Raw genomic sequence first — 20,938 nt, 5'->3', positions numbered from 1 at the left:
GAGCCCATTCAGATGCTTTCCCGGGGTCTGAGCAGGAGAAAGATGGGGGGAACGGTGCTCTTTGTCCAGGCACACTTCTTAGCATTCAAGCTTCAGCTGATCCCAAAAGGCCTCACTCCCCTCTGCTGGGCTCTGAGCTAGTTTTCTTCCTAGAGGCACAGGGTTAGGAACAGAGGACCAAGTTGGGTGTGGGGTGGTTTGTAGCCCTGTCAACTTGGTGGCTGATCTCAGAGCCTTGGTTTCCTCATCTGTGAAATGGGGATAATAAGAGTCTTTTTCTCATTATAGTTGTTGTGAGGCTCAAATGAGTGGATGCTTGTGGGGTATTCTACCCCAGGCCCGCTCCGTGAGCATAATCGACAACTGTGTCTGCCTTGTCATAGCCTGTTCACATTAGGAGGGTTAGTCAGATGCTCCTGGGCTTCCTCCCAGGGTGTGAATTAAGTTTGCACCGTGAATCTGCTTCCTGTTGGCATCTTGCAAATCATCCATCTTGCAACAGCCGACCGGACCCTCTTCCTTCCTGTACGTGACCTCTGGGCCTGCTTCCTGTGTGTGGTTCAGGTCTGACTTTTTCTGGAAATGTTTGGCTTATGGCTTCTTGTTTTCACTTTTCATCCTTACTCAGAGGAAAAGAAGGCAGATCTATGCGTTGTAAGTGACAATGGAGTTAATAGAAGGAGGGAAGCACACATCTATAGCTTTATCCCCTACGTGTTAAAATTAATAAAACCATTATTTGCATTATCACTAACCTTTTCTACACTTTATTTTAAATTTATTGAATTTATAGGCCATTATGTTCATTATGGCCTTTCAGCTTTTAGGAGACTCAGCTTGTCCTATTTAACTACAGTGGTATTTCCTTTAGGATGGTCTGGTCACCACATTTTGGCCAATGGGAGCTTCTCAAAGTTCTCTTTTCTCCTTTTAGCAATGCTTGCCAATCTCCAGAAAGCACGCACTTGTATTCGAGCAACGAGCCCCTGTTCCAGCTCCACCCTCATCTTCTCTTGCCTCTAGGCACCATGCCAGCAAAACCCTCCCTGGGAGAGGAAGGGAGCTGGCGTGGCAAGGGTCCTCTCAGGAACACCCAGTGAGCACCGGCTGTGCAGGACTCACCCCTGCACGGGGCCGAGGGAGACCCCGAAGGACTTTGGGACTTGTTTTTCAGAAATACGAGCCCTGCGTGGGTGGCTCAGATAAGGAGGGCATTAGGGATCTTTGAACTTGCCCAACTCCGACCTTGGGTTGAAATGGTTCGATTCACTTTGTTGTCTTCTTTCCTGTTGACTTTCAGCCTTTTTGTTTGCTCGATCTTAACGAGTCTTTTGCAGCTCTCCTTTGGTGATACAAACCCCCGAACTGGCTCCAGTGTGGGGCCTGTCACCACGTGCATTGTGGCCGATGCTTCTCAAGTGCTTCCTATCTGCTGGGCTCTGTTTGAATCCCGTGCGGTGGGTAGCATTAATATCCCCTTAGTACAGGTAAGGAATCTGAGGCACAGAGAATCACCCGGATGCTGACCGTGTGGCCAGTCCACCTCCTTTTCCCTGCCCCATCCCTCCCTTCCTTCCTCTCTCTGTAGTCATCATATGGGGTCATCTTCCTTAGTTCTCCCCATCTATGAATGAATCTATCATCTGTTCATTCACTCACGAAACGTCCTGTATTGACCGCCTCCTGGCTCAGAGTTTGCAAAGGTGGAAGGTGTGCTCCCCACTGTCCAGAAACTTGCACCCTGGTGGGGGCTGAGCCTGGGGACCACAGAGCCCCTTTCGGATGTCCCTGTGAGGCGGGATAAGGCAGAGGGATAGAGAGGAGGGCTGGGGTCAGGAGATAAGCAGAAGGCAGGAGCCACAGACAAGGGTTGACATCGGGGGTAAGCGCCAGGAAGGCGCCGGGCTTCCCCCAGGGCCTCCCGCAGCTGCGCTGGGATCCATACCTCCTGACTTACTCTTCAGTTCTCTTTCTGGCAACTGCTTCACCTCCTTAGATGTAGTCTCCCCATCCCCCAGTGACAGGAAGGACCAAAGACTCCCAGGGCAGGTCCACAGCCAGCAGGTGGGACCCTGGGACACGGCGCTTGATGGCAGCTTTCGTACCTGCCTCTCCTTCTGCCCCACTTCAGCCTTGGGGCTCAGCTCCCCATCACCTGCCCCAGCAGCCCCTCCCCTGCCCGGGTACTAGTCAGGCGGCTGATACCCAGCGTCCCCAGAGACCTGGCTTCTCCTGAAGTCCTCTCCTGTGGGGGCTGTTTATGCTCCAGCATCCCTGCCCTTGGGGCCATGAGAAAGTCCAATTCTCCCGGCCCACAGCTGGGTCCAAACCTCTCCTCCTCCTGCAATCAGGTAGTTGCCTCCCTAGACAGGCCCACCGTCTCCCGGCCTCATCCCTGACATCTGCAGGCTCGTGGATCACATCCTACACCACAGGAGATGGGCAACAGGGGCCGGCCTGGTCCGTTCCGCATCACTCGACATGGCTGTGGATGGCCTTCCGAGCCCCCAGCTGCTTGCTTCCCATCCGGCGACCTTCTCTTTCACCCCTCCCGACCCTCATAGGACCCATGGCCATCCCTCGGACCTTTTTGTCGGGTCTGAGGCTTCTGTGTCAACCCTTCGTCTCCAGCTCCCCTCTTGCTTCACCCTGCTCACCGGTCCTCGGCCCTCATGGGCCTGCGGGTGTAGACACGTGGAGATGGTGAGGTGTGACCAGTTTAAACCTCCTGGGCCATCACGTCAGCCGCTCTCCTGTTAATCCCTCTGCAGTAGATAGAATAACGTCTCCAGAGATGCCCACGTACTAATCCCCAGGGCCTGTGAGTGTGTCACCGTGAAAGCGATGTTGCCGATATGATGAAGGTCATGATCTCGAGAGGGGACATTATCCTGGATTTTCCAGGCATGGGCCCAGTGTAATTATGAGGGTCCTTATAAAAGAGGGGCAGGTGGGTCCGAGTCAGAGAAGGGGATGTGACAGCAGAAGCAGAGGTCGGGGTGGCGTGAAGAAGGGGTTTGTAATGCAGGAAAATTACGTGAAATTCAGATTTCCCTGTCCACGTTTAATAGTTTATCAGAACACAATCACGCTGTTGGCTCACCCTCCACGGCCACTTTCCTGCGGCGGTGGCAGAATCGAATCATGGTGACAGAAAGTGCGTGGCCCGCAAAGCCTACAATTAGGCCTACGTACTGTCTGGTTTTTCCAGAACAAATTTGCTGATCCCTGCCCGAGACCACAGACCATACCAGCTCCACTGGTCCCTTGCGGCTGTGCCTCTAAGGCTGCTGGCTTTTATACAGGCTGCTCCGTCCCGGGAAGGAAGTGTGGCCAACTCAGTGCGTCTCTTCACATCCGGGGCGAGGATGACGTCACTGAGGAGCCTTCCTGCCCCCACCCCCACCCCCACAAACTGGCCGTGCTGGGGGACATCTCCTTCCTTGCTGCTTCCAGAGCATACTTGGTAACATGTGTCGTTGAGAGCTGACAATTATTGAGCATGTCAGACACAGGTACTTTTGTTATCCCCATTTGACAGACGAGAGAACTGAGGCTCATAGAAGTCAAGCCGGTGAGTCCTAGGTCCCGGAGCTGGCGAGTGGCGGAGGGGAGATTGGAACCAGCCTATGTGACTGCAGGACAAGGGCTCAGCTCAGACGCTGGAGTGTGGTTACCTGAGGGCGGGGCATCCTGTTTTCCGACTCTGACTCTGCTGAGCACAAAGCAGGAGCTCAAGGCTGCTGGAAGAACTGAGGGAAAACGAATGAAGAAGCAGGAACGGAGTGTCTTGGGGCGCCTGGGTGGCTCAGTTGGTTAATCGTCGGCCTTTGGCTCAGGTCATGATCCCAGGGTCCTGGGATCGAGTCCTGGGTCGGGATTCCTGCTCAGTAGGGAGTCTGCTTCTCTCTCTCTCTTTCCCTCTGCCCTTCCCCATTGCTCATTCTCTCTCTCTCAAATAAATAAATAAAATCTTAAAAAAAAAAAGAAAAGAAACGTAGTGTTTCTTCTATCAGATGGTTAAGGCGTCTTGCCAGGGCGAGAGTATGAAAACCCGTAGAATGGTTCTTAACTCTAGGAAACAAACTGATGGTTTTTGGAGCAGAGGGGGGTGGGGGGAATGGGGCATCTGGGTGACAGGCATTAAGGAGGGCCTGTGATGCAATGAGCACTGGGTGTTGCGTGCAACTGATGAATCACCGAACTCTACCTCTGAAACTAATAATATGTTATATGTTCCTTAAGTTGATTTAAATTAAAAAGAATGCTATAAATGGGCATGGGGCATGCAGCTTCCTAGACCGAAAACCAGTTGTTGTCTATTTGAGTTGGAAGCCATCCTGTGGGGAAGGGAGGCCCCCACTAGGGAGAGGCAGAGGGGACCAGGGCAGTGGGCTCACAGCCAGGACCTAGAGTGACGCTGTCCTGCTGGCCAAGCCTGCCCCCCCCCCACAAGCTGCTGCTCCCATCTGCCACCTCCGTCTGCCCCACGAGGAAAGGGGAAGGCTCACAGGAAGACAATAGAGCTAGGGCCAAGCTATTCGATGGTGAAATAGTACCGAGGGAGGGGGATTGCGTCGTGTGCACTGTGTCTCCTTCCCTGCTCCTGTTGCTGACTTGGCCGGGCAGGTGCAGGGGCAGCTCCTTGGTCCCGCCGCCCAGGAGCTGACCCCGCCACCTCCCATCCCCAAATGCCCACAGCTGAATCCTGGCTCCTGGGTGCCAGGCCCTGTGTACACAAACTCTTCTCTTTCCAGTAGCTCTGCAAAGAGGGTTTTATCATATCCACTCTGCAGGTGAGGCTCTGAGAGAATAAATGCGATGACTCCACGAAACCTGCCCTGAACCCTCCCTTCCCTCCCCCTCTCCACCTGCAATCACCAGACATGTGCGATCACTGCCTCCCTGTTTTCCTTTTTATGTATTTACTTTCACTGAGGTGTTATTTACATGCAGTAAAACCATAAATCCTAAATGCATGGCTCGATACATGTTTATATTTGCGTACATCTGTGTAACTGCCGCTCGATCGAGATACAGAGAACGAATCCATCAACCCGGGAAGCTCCCCACTCTGTCCACCCTCCGATCTCCCACTGAAGGTCACTTCTCCTCGGACTTCTGTCTCCATAGGTCAGTTTCGCCTCTTCTAGAAGGACATGGAGAGAGTGGGAGCGGACACTGTGTGCTTTTTTGGCCTCTGGCTTCTTTGTTCCACAACATGTTTGCGAAGTTCCTCCTGTCTCTGGCTGAGTAGTTCCACTGCAGGGGTGTACCACAATTAGTTTCTGTTGACAGATGTTTGGGTGCCTGCAGCTTTGGCTATGATGAATAAAGTGTCTATAAGCCCTCAAGCACAAGGCTTTGTGTGAACATGTTTTCATTTCTCTTGGGTGGACTAGCTAGTTACAGGGTAGTATATGCTCAGCTTTATAAGGAACGGCTTCCTCCTCTCCACCTTCCGGTCCCAATGTCCTGGGAGGGCTTCCAGAACCACAGTGGGGAAGCAGCTCAGGCCCAGCTCTGCCTCCCTTGCTGGGAACCTCGGACCGGTCGCTTCGCCCACTGCGTGGAATGGGGGTGATCACCTTGACCTCTCAGGGTTCCAGCGAGGATTTCAGGAGACACCGATCATGGAAGCCCAGGATCCATAAATATCATTTGGCTCGAGGCGGTGCGAGGCTTGTTTTCATGGTAGGCCAATAGAAATGAAGTAATTCAATGAAATGGCTGGGAACAAAAAACAAACATGCTCCAGAAATGTAGTGAGAAATCAATGCGTTCCATTCTACTGAAACAGGTTCTCAGGGCCTCGTATTCAACTTTCCACTTTGCAGAGTGTTGAGCAATTCAGATAAACAAAGCTCGGTCAACACTGCCTTCTGTGAAGAAGGTCTGTGTAGAGCAAACAATGGGGGCTGTGTGTTTTCTGGGCCTCCCTCTGCCCGCTTCCCTCTACCTCTGGCCTCCATGGGGCTAAAAGGGAAGCAGGTAGGGAAGGCTCTGCACGGCGACTTTGCTCAGCTGCTGGAGGGCTTGTGGAGGGGATTAAGGGAGACGTGCCCTCCTCCCGTGGCTGGAGGTTGGGCTCACTCAGGGGGTTGAAAGCAAGTATTTTTTGCACGCACACACAGACACACACATTACCACCACCCCAGGAGACTCTGGGGCTCCCCTTTTTGTATGCAGTCCCCTGGGAAAGATAACAGTCCTGATAGGGTCTGGGATGGTGTGGACTTTGGTAGGAAAGTCCGATGGGCCTCAGGGACAGTCAGAACCAGCCTTGATTCACTATGGACAAGTTACTTAAACCCTCATGGCCTCTCTGACCTTATCTGTAAGTGGAGATTCTGGTTCCAAGGTCTCAGGGTGGTTGTTAGGGTAAAGTGAGTCAATTTTTCTATAAAAGATCGGCATACGGTGAACATTCAATATATGTTGATTCCCCTTTCTCTTCTTTCCCTCTTCTGTCTAGGTCCTTTGGTTTGTTTTGATCACAAAGAAGTAAGAGAACGGTGTCATTCAGAGCATCCTGTATCCAGTAAGAGATTACATGTGTAGAAACTAAGGTATATGCATAGAAGCTTCTGGAAAGACACAAACCAGTGGTTATTCTGGAACACATCCTTCCCAGCTGGAGTGACTTTTCCTTCCTTCTGTATCTTCTTGTGTGCTTATGTTTTCGAAACAAGAGTGGGTTGTGTTTATGGAAAAGAACATCTTTAATTCCTTTTAGCTTAACGACCACACAGAAAGATGCTATATTTATATATATGACAGTTTCTGGGAGGGTCTTTTTTTTTTTTTTTTTTAAGTAACTTCCCCTGGATTTCTCTTTCCCTCTTTGGCTTTCCTCCAAATGCCCTCGTCCCCGGACATCAGCTGATGGAGGGGAAAAGATTTCATGGTGAAGTCAGACCGCGCAGGACTCAGATCTTTGTTGTTTATTAGCTGTGGGACCTTGTGAAGATGACTTAATCTCTCTGTGAGCCCAGCAATAAAATCGAGATCGTATCTACCTTACGGTGTTTGGGGGAAGGCTGAATGATAGGACTGTCTATGGTCCAAGCATATAGAAGCTTCTTAAGGAATGGAATGGTGGTTTTCCTCCCAAGCAGTGCGTTAGGTCACTTCTTCATGGAGATGGCCTCTGGCAACCCCACGGCAAGCCTGGGCAAGAGTCACTGCCTGCTGTCACCTTGACTGTAGATGAGAAATGGAAACTCAGAGAATTTAAGTGACTTGCCTAGTTTGGCCCTGGAAAACCAGTAGTGTTTATTCCGGGATCTTCTTCCTTGTATATTACAACATGAACATTACGTACATCATGGCTGTGTCATATTTGGGCTTTGACTCTGGTGCCTGGACAGGTCTTGAAGTCTGTGTTTGTCACATACTTGTCCTCGTTCAGTTTGTGCTATGTGCGTAGTCTCTAATTGGAGATTGGAGCACAGGGGGATAGGACTCTCCATGGCTGGATTTCAAGATTTTCCTGTTAGCCTCATTAACAAGGAAAAACTCTGGAAAATCCAACTGCTTTGGCTTCTAACGAACATTTTCCAGATGCAAAACCGTCACCCACCAAAATGCATGTTCAGATCTTTTGTCCTAATACTTAATTAGGTTGGTCATCTGGTCAACTAGGGCAGGTTGGCGCTGTTTTCCTGAACCGGGGGCAGCCATAACTCACAACTACTTGTGTAACTAATCATTCTAATGGGCTGATGCATCTCTATTAGAAAACTTTAAAAAAATAGTAGCTCCAAATATGTTATTTATAAACTATATACGTGTGCAACAGTCCCAATGCATTTTTTGCCTTAATAAAACAAAGAAAAATAAACATTTTTAAAAGGAGACAAAAATTAATGAATTTTACAGTATTTTCTCCTGTACTCTAATAGACCCATTGGATCCATCTGGGTACCCCTGGATTAGTCAGGGAAACCATGTAAGTTTGCAGAAGACTATGGCATCACAGAGTGGGTGAACATTGCTGGAAATCCATATGGATGTTAACATGAATGATATAAAATGTGAGTTTAATAAACTCTCTTTGCTCAACAATGCATGGACACAGCTTAAAGCCAGAGTGTAAGGGTGGACAAATCAATGGTAATATAGATTTGAGAGCCTAACTTTTTTCCCAGAAACTTGGGTTGGTCAGGGCCCACCTCAGCCTGACCACAAGCTTCCCTTGTTATTGGTGGATCTAGCCATTTCTGAGTTTGGGCACAGAGCCCAACCTACCAGAACAGCTCTGGTACTTGCCCTTATTGGCCCTTTTGCCTGGAACATTCTCCCCCTTTGGGGTATTCTCATGGATGGTCCTGCATGGCATTCAGCTCATGCCTCAAATGGGCCTTCGCAGAGAATGCTCTTTTGGTTACCTCATCCGAAATATCTGCCCTCCTATACACCATGACACAATGTCCTTGACCTTTATTTTCCCTCATGACACTTGTCACTACCCGATACTATGTTGTATGTCTATACTTACATTATATATTACCATTTATCTATTTGCCAATTTGTTTATGTCTGTCTCTCCCACTAGACTGTGTGGGCACGAACATTGTTTTGCCCATCCTACCCCCAGGTCCTGGAACAGTAACTGGTATACAGTAGGAGCTCAAAAAATATTTATTTCATGATCGTATGAGTGGAATGGAATCACGCATAATTTGTTTTCAGTACCATCCTCTCCCCTTAAAACAGAGTTTAATAATTTTGGCAAAATCTAAGATCTGAACTCTGAAGACAGTCACAAACACTTAGAGCAGCTTTCTCGCCAGAGTGTAGTCTCCACGAGAGCAAGGACCATGTCTGGTTGTTCTATGTTGAGTCCCCAGCCAAGATCAGCCGCTGTTGCAACAACCTCCAAATCGCAGGGGCTTAGCACAACAGCATTAGAGGGGGGTCCTTCTTCATCTCTTTGCTACGGCTTCTGGAACACGTGGCTTCCAAGGGTCAGGGAAAGAGAATTGGAGAGGACACACTGGTTCTCAATGGCATTGGCTTGGAAGCCACACATTTCACTCTGCTCACTGTCCGTTGGCCCCCATCCCGTATGTGACCCTCACCTAATTGCAAGGGAAGCTGGGAGATGAAGGGGAGCATGTAGGTTCTTGTGCGTGCTCATCCCCACATCCACACCCAGCCTCTAGTACAGTGCCTGGCATACATGTCTATATATAACAGCCGTTGAATATTTATTAGATGAACATATTAAAATCTCTAAATTTCATGCATAAACTCTTCTGAAATTATGACTTGTTTTCTACCAAATAGTTTTATATATTTTTTATATTGTAGTTTATTCTTTTTTATTTGAGGACAGTGGATGCATAACGTTACATTAGTTTCAGGTGTACAACTTAGTAATTTGACAAATCTGTACATTGGGGTATGTTCATCACAAATGTGGCTACCACATTGCTGTTATGGTATCGTTGACTACATACCTTATGCTCTACCTTTTATTCCCGTGACTTACTCATTCCCTGACTGGAAGCCTGTGCCTCCCTCTCCCCTTAACCCGTTTTGCCCATCCCCCCACCTCCCTTCCCTCTGGCAACCATCAGTTTGTTCTCTGTATTTATAGGTCTGATTTGCTTTTTGTTTGTTGATTCATTTTTTAAGATTCCACTTATGAGTGGAATCATATTGTATTTGTCTTTATCAGTTTGACTTATCCACTTAGCATAATATCCTCTAGGTCCTTCCATGTTGTTGTAAATGGCAAGATCTCATTCTCTTTATGGCTGCATAATATTCCAGTGCGTATACATCCAACATTTTCCTTATCCATTCGTCTATTGATGGACACTTAGGTTGCTTCAATGTCTTGGTTAATTGTAAATAATGCTGCAATAAACATAGGGATTTGGTAATTCTTAAGGACTTTCAATTCTCCTGAGCGCAGGGCAATTTGGAAACCGGTCTCCTCGTATGATTTTCTAAGTCGTGATTCCGGACGAATTATAAGTCCCTGCATGCCTGAACATAGGAATGAATCAACAAAAAGTGCTCTTGGTGTTTTTTCCCCTGCAACTTCAAGTGTAGCATATTAAAAACCATCACATCCTGAAGGAACTACCTGTCTGTTAATCCCTAAGACTCTAACATAACAGACTGGGTTTCCCAGCTCTGGGATTATGAGGTCTTTGATCCGAAGAAGTTGCTGAATGAATGCCTTCAAGCCACAGCCTAAAATTTCTATGTTTTGCCCCAATTTCTTTCCTCTTTTGCTTAAAATTGGGATTAGTAAGGGTCCTTGCAGGAAGACAGTTTATATTCTTGACCGTTTGTCTCCCATGCTGTGCAGTAAGTCTGATTAGTAGACCTCTCAGCCTCTCTTTCCTGATGGATTTTCCCTTGGAGGCCAGGAGCACCACCTTGGTCATGTGATTTGCATGAACTTTTCAAAAATTATTTTACCCTCTTAAAGTGTACTGATGGGTTTTGTTACCTCAGTTGTGCATATGTGACCATTTGAAATATCCACTCCCCCTTAATTTTATGGGTCATCCTGTACTTCAATAGTCTGTGAGACATTAGAGAAGGTTTCACATACTTAGTGTGTGAGCACACGCATATATCCACCCGTACACACAGGTGAGTTTAGCACCTGACATTCTGAATGCCTTGGAAATCACAGCTACTCTGCCTTTGTAACCAGGGAAAATGGGCCTGCTTCCCAGTAGGGATGGTAGGGAAATATGTGATGGAAGAAAGAGAACGGTGACATAGTGTTCTCCTCCTAATTTCCTTACATCTGGGTTTCATGTCGAGAAGCTTAACAATCACATCATGCTAAGTGAAACAAGCCAGATGGGGAAAGACAAATACTGTATGATCTCACTTATATGTGGAATCATAAAAGGTCAAACGCATAGATTGCTACCAGGGTCTGGGGGTGCAGGAAATGGGGAGAGGTCGGTCAAAGAGTATCAACTTCCAGTTATAAGATGGCTAAGTTCTGGGCTGTAATGTACCACATAGTGGCTATAGTTAATGATGCTATATTGTATACTTGAAATTTGCTGGATTTGGGGCAGACACTTAACTGACTGAACCACCCAGGCACCCCAGATTTTATATTTTTAAATAAAATTCAACATTATTGTATCTGAAATTGAGCTATTTCAACTCTCCTGTGTGTTGGCTTACTAATTTACTTTTTTTTCTTAAAGTATCTCAGGCACATCAGACTTGGGATTAGGTGACTCCTGTAAAAGTCACATAGGATCTATTTTAACAACTCTCCGACTGAGGCTGGTGGCCATGCACCTGGACCAGAAGCAAATGTTTAAGAATAACTAATATGGGCAATATGACTGGCCAGTTAGGTGAGGGCTGGCTCCAATGCCCAATTGTTGACTCCTGATTTGTGCTGCAGTCTTTCGACCTTATTCTTTCCTCCCTGACAACTGTTCTCCCTCCCTGTCTTCCCTATTTCTGTGAACAATGCTAGTGATATGCATCAGCTCACCCCTACACAGTTCTTATGAGCATGTCGCTATATGTTAACCATGGTCCAACTTGATTAAATAACCCTGTAAGAGAGATAGTTGATATTTTCCCACCAGTTTTCTCAATTATTTAAAAGTATCAGGTCGGGGGCTGCAAACCAACATCCACAACTGGACATCAGCTTACAAGTTGGCCCTTCAGAAGTGATGGCCTTTGACCAAATCTGTCTGTAGGTACCAGCCACCCGGTTGTTGTTTGAACTGCAGGGGGAACATAACTCTGTTCTTAGACGTGCAGAGAAAAACACATCATGCCTGGAACCGAGTTGCACTCATCAAAAAATAACCAAGACAGGTTTCTCAACGCCAGTCAGCAAAATCTGTGTCTCAGACCCAAGTGACGCTGCAATGCTTGGATTCCAGCAACCGGGGACCCTAATCAATGACTCTGGGTAGCAAGTGCCATGGAAGTAAATGTAAACAGTGGTTGACTCCCAGCCCTGCCTTGAGAAATGGCTGGAACTCCACGTATCCCAACTTAATGCCGACCTTCTCTCTCACAGGGCGCTCTAGGTGCTTAGCACATTGTTCCCAGTAGCCATTAACCCCCCAGCGAGACTTCATGCTTTTCTTCTCTGCTTTAATCCATAGCAATGCTTCTTTGGTGTCCTCTCGTGCCTGGGTCTAATGTTAACTCCTCCATGTTTCCTCATCTAGAAGTGATCACACCAGTCTCTGAAATCCCAGAGCATCTCATTCCATGCTGTTTATGTGTAACCTGGGTTCAGGGACAAGATGTGGTACCAACCCGTTGGCAGATTACCAACAGCAGCCCCACCTCTTCCAGTGTCTTGGGTCTTGGTAGGTTTGCCTTCAGCGTCCCTTGATGCCCACCCTTCTTCCCAAGATTGGTTCCCTGTTTATCTGAGCAGACTCACTTTCTGTATGACAGGCCTCCAGTTCCTGAGGGAACAATGGTCGGGAGAGGCCAGAGATGGAAACTGCTCCAACTTTTCAGCCATGTTGTCTGTGTTCCAGGGGGTAGCTCTGCACTGAGTCCCCAACTGCCCCACCCATCATCCCACGGAAAGAACAGGGATCTCCTTGGTCTCATATCATAAAATACATTACCAGTGCATATGGGGAAAGGGCAAACTCTGAAACCTGCTTATTCATCTTTGTGTATCCCAGGGCCCCTGATGCTGGGTTTGGCGGGAATATGCTGTGTTTGTTAACAGAGGGGAATGTTCAAGTAGAGAGACAATCATTGGTGGCAGAAGAGGGAGAGGAGAATCGTTGGGACATTGTCTTTGAGTTGGTAAAGGTGATGGGTCTAGTGCACAGGAGCGGTGTTGGCCTTTGTTGTTGTTGCAGGCATGGATGCTGCATCCGTAGTACAAAGGGAAGGAAGAGTTTAAGGGCATACTTGCAGGAAAGTGGAAAACTGTTGAGCTGGAATCCTCTAGAATTCCTCTTTTGATTGTTTCAACTTCCTTTGTGCAACAAGAAGCAAAGTCATCAGCTGACAATAAGAATGGAGAGACGGTTTTGGAAGTCTTTTTTTTTTAATTTTTTTTATCGTTATGTTAATCACCATATATCACATCATTAGTTTTTGATGTCGTGTTCCATGATTCATTGTTTGTGCATAACACCCAGTGGACAGTTTTGGAAGTCTTAGGAGAGAGAAGAAGATACGGAATTGTCATGGGAAACGGGAAGGAATGGGTTAGGGAAGTATGGTGTGATGTCTGAGTAGCATTAAGGGCCCCTTGATGACAGATGACAGTGATTGTGAGGTTCAAGTATGACCGGTCACTGTGGTCATGCGTTTTCTCCCTTGCCTTCAGCTGTATGGCTGCACATGGAGTAGATGAAGTGTGGGATTTAATCAGGGCTTGGTTTTGCAATAGGGCAAAGGGAGAACAGAATATATTAGTGGAGTGATTGTAACGACAGATCACACTGTCATTGGTACAATATCCAGGGTGTGACCATGTGACCTTAAACAGGGTAGAAAGATACATCATAAAGTTCTGTTTGTGCAGATACTGAAATTTCTAAGAATTAAGGAAGGAGGAACATTGGAGAGAGGGACAATGAACTAGTAGCTAAAAATCTTCAAGAAAGATGAACAAACAAATTAGATAAGTGTAATGTTATGAAGGAAATTAATAAGGGTCTAAGATAGACAATCAGGGTGTTTATGGGAACCCACTTCAGGTGGAGTGGTCAGGGAAATCATCTATGAAGATCAAGTCCAGTGGATACTTACAGGATAAAGACTGAGGCTGAAAACCTTCCAAGCAAAGGAAACAACAGAAAGTATAAAGGCCCTGGGGCAGCACGGAGCTTATTCCAGGACCTACGGGGCAATGTGTGTGGCTGGAACATAACAGTGAGTGGGAATACGGTGGGAGGTATTTGTTAGAAGGAGGAAAAGCAGAGGATACAGTACACATTGTGAACCTCAAATTCCAATGTAATTTCTTTAGACTCACCAACCAAGCCTAACCAAGCATTGGACCGTCTTTTTTGTGGCAGGTGGTTCAGGGTTCAACAACTTGTCTCCTCTGGAGAGGATACCTTAAAATGGCCCAGACCACCGAATCCCCAGAAGCTCACTGGGGTGGCAGGCCTGTGAATGCCTCTGGTATGCATGTGTACTGCTAAGGCGGCTAACAGGCTTGCTATTTCCTGCTCATCGGATGCAATGAGCATAATGTCATCAAGGCTGTGGACCAGTGTGATTATGTTTACAGTAGTCCAGTCATGGTCCAACATCTATTTGACCTTCTGCACAGGCCAGGCAGGTGAGGGACAGGGTCTGGAGTCAGAAAGCAAGGGTCCCAGTTCAGCTCTGACACTAGTCCCATGGGGATCCATAAGCAGGATGCTTCCCCACACTGGACCTAAGGGTAGAATTGGCTGTGGCTTCGGTGGTTACCTCCAACTTTGCCGACATGGAACAGCGTCCCCTGCTGGAAGGATGAGGGAAACAGAAAATAAATCTTGCAGGAGCCTGGCTGCGCAAGGACCAAGATACCTGGATTTTAATAAGACAGAAAAAGTGCCTGCACCCATTCCTGGTCACTGTTTCCTGAATTCTGTCCTTTACCAGGAGGGTCTTCCTTTCCAGAGTCATCCCTTCCCCTCCCCCCCCCCAGTCCCCTGCACGCCTCTAGGACTCTCCGCCTCCTCATGTCATAGGTTGTTCCCTGCAGAAGATCTGACCATGTGCCACACAGTAGAAAAGCTGCAAAGGCTGAAGACCCCACTGTGCCGGGTCCTGTGTCCCTGGTGGGTGAATGTCAGGCATTAGTGACAAGACAGGAGGAAGGTTTTGAGCAGTAGGTGTCTTCCCAAACCAAATCTTCGTAATTCCCACCAAAAAAAAAAAGGTTGACTGGTTTCTTTGCATTCAGTTACTTAACCATTTGTGTATGGGGTGGGTGGGGAGGTCAAGGGCCCTAAAGAACATCTAATGGACAATATCTGGCCCTCTGTCCAGAGAAAGACATGTACGTAAGTGCCCAAGAGTAATCCAGATGCCAGCTCGGGTGTCTCTGTCCCTTGAAGGCTGGGGACAGCTGTCAAAATGAAGGTTTGAATTTTGTGAGATTAGCACCCATCCTCAGAATAAAAAGCAGCTTTTAGGTTTGCTTATTCCTCTGGGCCCTTGGTTTCTTATCTTTTTGTCCTAGGAATTAATTTATCATCTCTTTGATGCTTTTGAGAATTTTGTTCAAGACCAGGTTTTCTAGCTGTTCTTAACAGCAGGATGGATTCAAATAGACAAGCTGACCGCTACCTAGCAAGAGGCATTTATTCTATAGTTGTCTGTTCCCCACTGAACGCGTTTCCCCTCGGTTACCAGCCGTGCGGAGGCAGGTGGCTCACTCTTGTATTTCTCAGTCCTATCCGTGTAACCCAGCGAAAGGCCCTTCTATCAAAGCTCGCTCTCTGCTCGTCCAGAAGCTAAGCTGGGCCCATCGATGTGTACGTGTGTGTGTTACTCCATGTAGGTTTTAAATAAACTTCTTATTTTTGAGTAGTTTTAGACTTACAGAAAAATTACAAAGGTGGAGTTCCTCTATACCCAGCTTCTCCTATTGCTAAATTCTTACAGGGGCGTGGTATATTTGCCAAGCTGAGAAACCAGTATTGTTATATCACTATTAACTCGATCCCAGTCTTTATTTAACTGTCCACAGGTTTGAAAAACAAAAACTAGTCACCAATATTTAAAAATCAAGAGATTTTTCATTTTTGTTTGGAAAATTAGAAGAACTGGCAACATGGGTGTATCCCATCTGACAACGACTGGCTGAGCCAAATTAATAATCGTAATGATAGCTGTAACTATAGCAAGCATTTATTGAGCACTTATTATGCACCAAGTACTCTTCCAAGTGATTTGAGTGTATTAACGCGTTTCACCTCATTAGAAGTCTTTAGGTGATTCCTAGTGTCATCACTGTTTTATAGAAGAGGGTCCTAAGGCACTGAGGGATTAGGGAGAATGACCAAGGTGACTCGGCTGGGCTGTGGGTGAGCAGGGGTACAGGGCAAACAGTCCCGTGTTCCCTGCCACACCTGGGTACAGCCTCCCTGGCCCTTTTGGATTACTGTCCCCCATCTGACTCTTTCCTTCATTTACATTCCTTTCCAGGACCATGTGGACATTTGATTTCAAAACGTCTGCTTTTTGGCAATTATCTCAGGCAGCCCTTCGCAGTTTATAAAGCATGCTCATGTCAGTGACCTTACTGGATCCCCAGCGGTGAGGCGACCCTATCCCTGGGGCGTCTCCCTCACGGCCGAGGGGCTGGGAAGTGGGGGGAATAGAGAGACTGGAATCATTGCTGTTATAGTTGGTGAGCTGCCCCAAACGTCCCACTCCGTCCACCTTGTTGGGGCTGTGGATCATTTTTCAGCCGCAGATTGACAAGCCTCTGAGCAGAAAGAATATTCAGAGGCATCTCTGGCCTCTGGCAAGAGCCCCCTGAGTCACCCCCACCCAGGAAAGGCCAGGTCTGCACACAGGAGCAGGGAGCTCACCTTCAACCCAAATCACCTCCGTTCTGCACAACTTGACCACTGCCCACCGCACAGAGATGCTTCTGACCCTACTGCCTTTCCACTGTTGGAGCCACACAGGTTACCTGGGATGTGCTGACACTGCCGAAGGAGAGTCACACCAGCCCCTGCTCCCCACCCTGGGCATCATTCAGACCTCCTGAGCTCAAGAGTGGCCCAGGAAAAAAGGAGCTTTCAAACGAATCTATTCGATTCTTAACTGACCTACTCTTAAGCGGGGTGCAAGGCAGAGAAAGATCCGTATTAGAGAGCAAAGGAAGACACCGAGCTGAATTTAAACTATATGATTTATGAACTGACCACTTCTGGTCGTGTTTGTTCCTGGCTCCCCTGTGAAGCAGCTAGAAGTGACCAGTAAATAATCTCATTTTCTCAAAGAGGATGCTGAGGTCCCCTCTGTATGGTCTCTCGGTGAGCGGTTCGGCTAAAGGGGAGGCTTGGTATGGAGACCACCACATACCCTCTCCTGGTGCAGCTGCCTGCTTTTTTCTGTGTATCTTTGGAGACTGCTCTTGGTCTCCTTTAAAGCAGCTCTGCAGGCTTATAAGCTCTTCCTTTTGGAGGCCATCTGTTCTGCCTGTTCTGCTAAGAATGTGTTCGCTTACGAATTCTATGCCCATCTCTTCTAATCTAGGTTGCATGGAAGAATAGATTTATAATTGGCAGCAGAAGGTTGAGAAGTTCTGGAGAAAAGAATAGAAACTGCCGGGAACTGGAAGGGGTGTGCAGGACAACTGGGCCCACATAATCACAGCTTGTGGAGTGAGTCTAAGAGGGTGACTGCTGCACAATGGCCAACCAACCATGGGTCCCAGGGGAAACTCAAGTGTTGGCTCAGCTCTCCATTACATGGCAGAGATGATGCAACGGATGGCTCCACTGGCTTGTGAGAGGGAGAGACACCACAGAACAATGAAGATGACCATGAGCAAAGGCACACTAAAAGAAAAAGACCCCATGCAGCATGAGAAAGGTGGAGAGAAAGAGAAAATTGTGTCTCCCATTGTAAGCCAACTGTCTCCACCATGTTGGTCGTCTTGGCTCTGGTGATGACTTCTCTTGAGTAGCACATTTTAAATAAATGTTTAAAAGGTCTTTATGCCTCACTAGGAATGTGGGATGGCCAGAAATTGTGTGCCTGCCAGCCTGGTCAGATTTGGTATCTCTAACCTGATGCTTCAAGGTAGTGAGGTCTTTGGCAAGAATACATCGGTGAGGGTCCACCAAGGATTAGTGATATAAGGTAGCTATGAATTGTTCTAGCTCTAAAAGAAAGAAACAGAAATGTTAGCCTGACACCTGCCTCATCTAACAGAAGATGAACCCTGGAGGCTGTGCCAAGAACAATTTAGTTCTGCCAGGAGAATCCCTTCTTCCATGTTTGCTTGGGTGGACATTGCTCAGAGCTCCCTAGGTCAGCGCTTTTCAGACTGTCAACAAATTCCCACAAGCTGCAGAGGTGAGTGGTCTTATTTCCCTGGGACCTGGAGTAGGGTGAAGCTCCAGAAGCACGAGTTCCTTTGAAAATTGGGCACTCCTTGCATTTTGCTGTATAGTAAGTCAAGTGTTTGTTTTAATGTGAAAACAATGTTTTTAATCAATTACTATTGAGGAAATGGAGGCTCTGGTGATCTCAAGGCAGTTTTGAGACTTGGCACACACTGTAGGCACACTGATTTTCTGTCAGGGGGCCATCCCCTGGTCTCCAACTCCCTTTCTTTTTCCAGAGAATCCTTGGTTACTTCCACAGACAGTTTAGGCTAGAAAGGAATAGGGGAATTCTTCCCAAATTGCTGAGTTTGCAGAAGCTTTCCCATAAAGATTCTTAACTGTGAAACCCTGGCCTCCATTAAAATCCTGGTAAAACTGCTCTACCTTCTGCGCTGGGAGAAATGGCCAGCCCCCAACTTCTGAGCTGCCATTCAGTTCTTCCACTGACCTTCTTTTTTTTTTTTAATTTTTTATTGTTATGTTAATCACCATATATTACATCATTAGTTTTTGATGTAGTGTTCCATGATTCATTGTTTGTGCATAACACCCAGTGCTCCACGCAGAACGTGCCCTCTTTAATACCCATCACCAGGCTAACCCATCCCCCCACCCCCCTCCCCTCTAGAACCCTCAGTTTGTTTTTCAGAGTCCATCGTCTCTCATGGTTCGTCTCCCCCTCCGACTGACTCCCCTTCATTCTTCCCCTCCTGCTATCTTCTTCTTTTTCTTTTTTCTTAACATATGTTGCATTATTTGTTTCAGAGGTACAGATCTGTGATTCAACAGTCTTGCACAATTCACAGCGCTCACCGTAGCACATACCCTCCCCAATGTCTATCACCCAGATACCCCATCCCTCCCACCCCCAACCACTCCAGTAACACTCAGTTTGTTTCCTGAGATTAAGAATTCCTCATATCAGTGAGGTCATAGGATACATGTCTTTCTCCGACTGACTTATTTCACTCAGCATAACACCCTCCAGTTCCATCCACGTCGTTGCAAATGGCAAGATCTCATTCCTTTTGATGGCTGCATAATATTCCATTGTGTATATATACCACCTCTTCTTTATCCATTCATCTGTCGATGGACATCTTGGCTCTTGCCACAGTTTGGCTATTGCTCCACTGACCTTCTTTTCCTGTCCTCCGAAGCGGCTTGTTAAAGCTCTCTGTGCCCTCCTGGGGCTGTTCTCACCCTGTCCGCTTGGTCTTGGCAGTCAGCGTCGCCGGCCGCCCCCCTGACAGACTGGTGTCGATGAGGCAGGATCGGTCTTGTTTTCCCACCTGTACCCTTCCTTGGGTCCCTACACTCACCCTCCCCACGTCTCCCCAGCGAAGACCTCTGTGTTCTTGAAGGATATTTTCTTTAACTCTGTAATTCTGGGTTGAAAATTTTCTTTCAGCGGTGTAAAGATACCATTCCACAGTCTTCTGGCCTTCATGGTTCTGATGAGATGTTTGTGGGCATTGGGATGTATCACTTTGTCTCTGAGCATTTTCAAGATTTTCTCTCAAAAAAAATAGATTTTCTCTCCAAATTTTGGTTTTCAGCAGTTTGACTGTCATATGCTTAGACACGATTTCTTTTTTATTCTTACTTATCCCATTTGAAGTTCATCGAGCTTCTTGAATCTGTAAATTCATGTCTTTAACCAGATTTTGCAAGTTTTGACCATTATATGTTTTGTGCCCTTCTCTCTCTCTCTCCTGCTTTTGGTACTCCAATTGTGGATATCTTAAGCCTTTTGCTCTAACAATCTGAACTCTGATCATTTTTCAGTCTCTTTTATTTCTCTTCATCAGGTTGGATACTTTCTACTGATGTATGTTCAAGTTCACCGGCTTGTCTCTCTGTCTTTTCCAATCTGCTTCAAAGTCATTTGGTGAATTTTTATTTTTAGTTTTGTGCAGTTTTTCAGTACTAAAATTGCCATGTGGTTATATTTTGCATTCTCTCTCACTGATCACTGTTGTCTGTCACTATGGATCACTTTGTGCCTTCTAGGATTTTTATAAATGGCATTGTACATAGTGTACTCTTTTCTTTTCTTTTCTTTTCTTTTGGTCTGATTTCTTTCACTTAGCATCTGTGTATCTGCTTTGGTGAAATGTCTTGAAATATTTTTTCCTTGTTTTTTTAAATTGGGATTTTTTTCCTCATTTTTCAGTGTTGAGTATTGTTATATGTTCAGGAATCAGATATGTGATTTGCAAATAATTTCTCCCAAACATTGTCTTGTCTTTTTAGTCTGTTAACAGTATCTTTCAAAGAGAGAAAGTTCTTAATTTTGATGAACTTTGATTGGATTGATTTATTCTTTTGTGGATTGTGCTTTTGGTGTCATAGCTAAGAAATTTTTGCCTAATCCAAGGTTACAAAGATTTTTTTATTTGTTTTCTCATTGAAGTTGGCGGTTAAAGTTTTAGGTTTACTTCTACAAATAGACTTTGAGTTAATTTTTGTATAAATTCTAAGACACAGATCAAAGGGTTTTGTTTTGTTTGTTTGTTCTTGCTATCAAGTTGTTTCAGCACCATTAGTTGAAAAGGGCGCCCGGGTGGCTCAGTTGGTTAAGCGACTGCCTTCGGCTCAGGTCATGATCCTGGAGTCCTGGGATCGAGTCCCACATCTGGCTCCCTGCACAGCGGGGAGTCTGCTTCTCCCTCTGACCCTCTTCCCTCTCATGCTCTCTATCTCTCATTCTCTCTCTCTCAAATAAATAAATAAATAAATAATCTTTTAAAAAAAAAAAGAAAATATCCTTTGGTCCATTGAATTGCTGGTACAACTTTGTCAAAAATCAACTGAACATATTTGTGGGTTTATTTCTATGCTTTCTGTTCTGTTCTTTTGATTTATTTATG

The sequence above is a fragment of the Eumetopias jubatus genome, unplaced genomic scaffold, assembly GCF_037043125.1.
Source record: "Eumetopias jubatus isolate StellerSeaLion01/CBP00866 unplaced genomic scaffold, mEumJub1_p1.0 scaffold_7, whole genome shotgun sequence".
NCBI classification, from domain to species: Eukaryota; Metazoa; Chordata; class Mammalia; order Carnivora; family Otariidae; genus Eumetopias; species Eumetopias jubatus.
Note: the sequence above shows the minus strand (reverse complement) of the source record.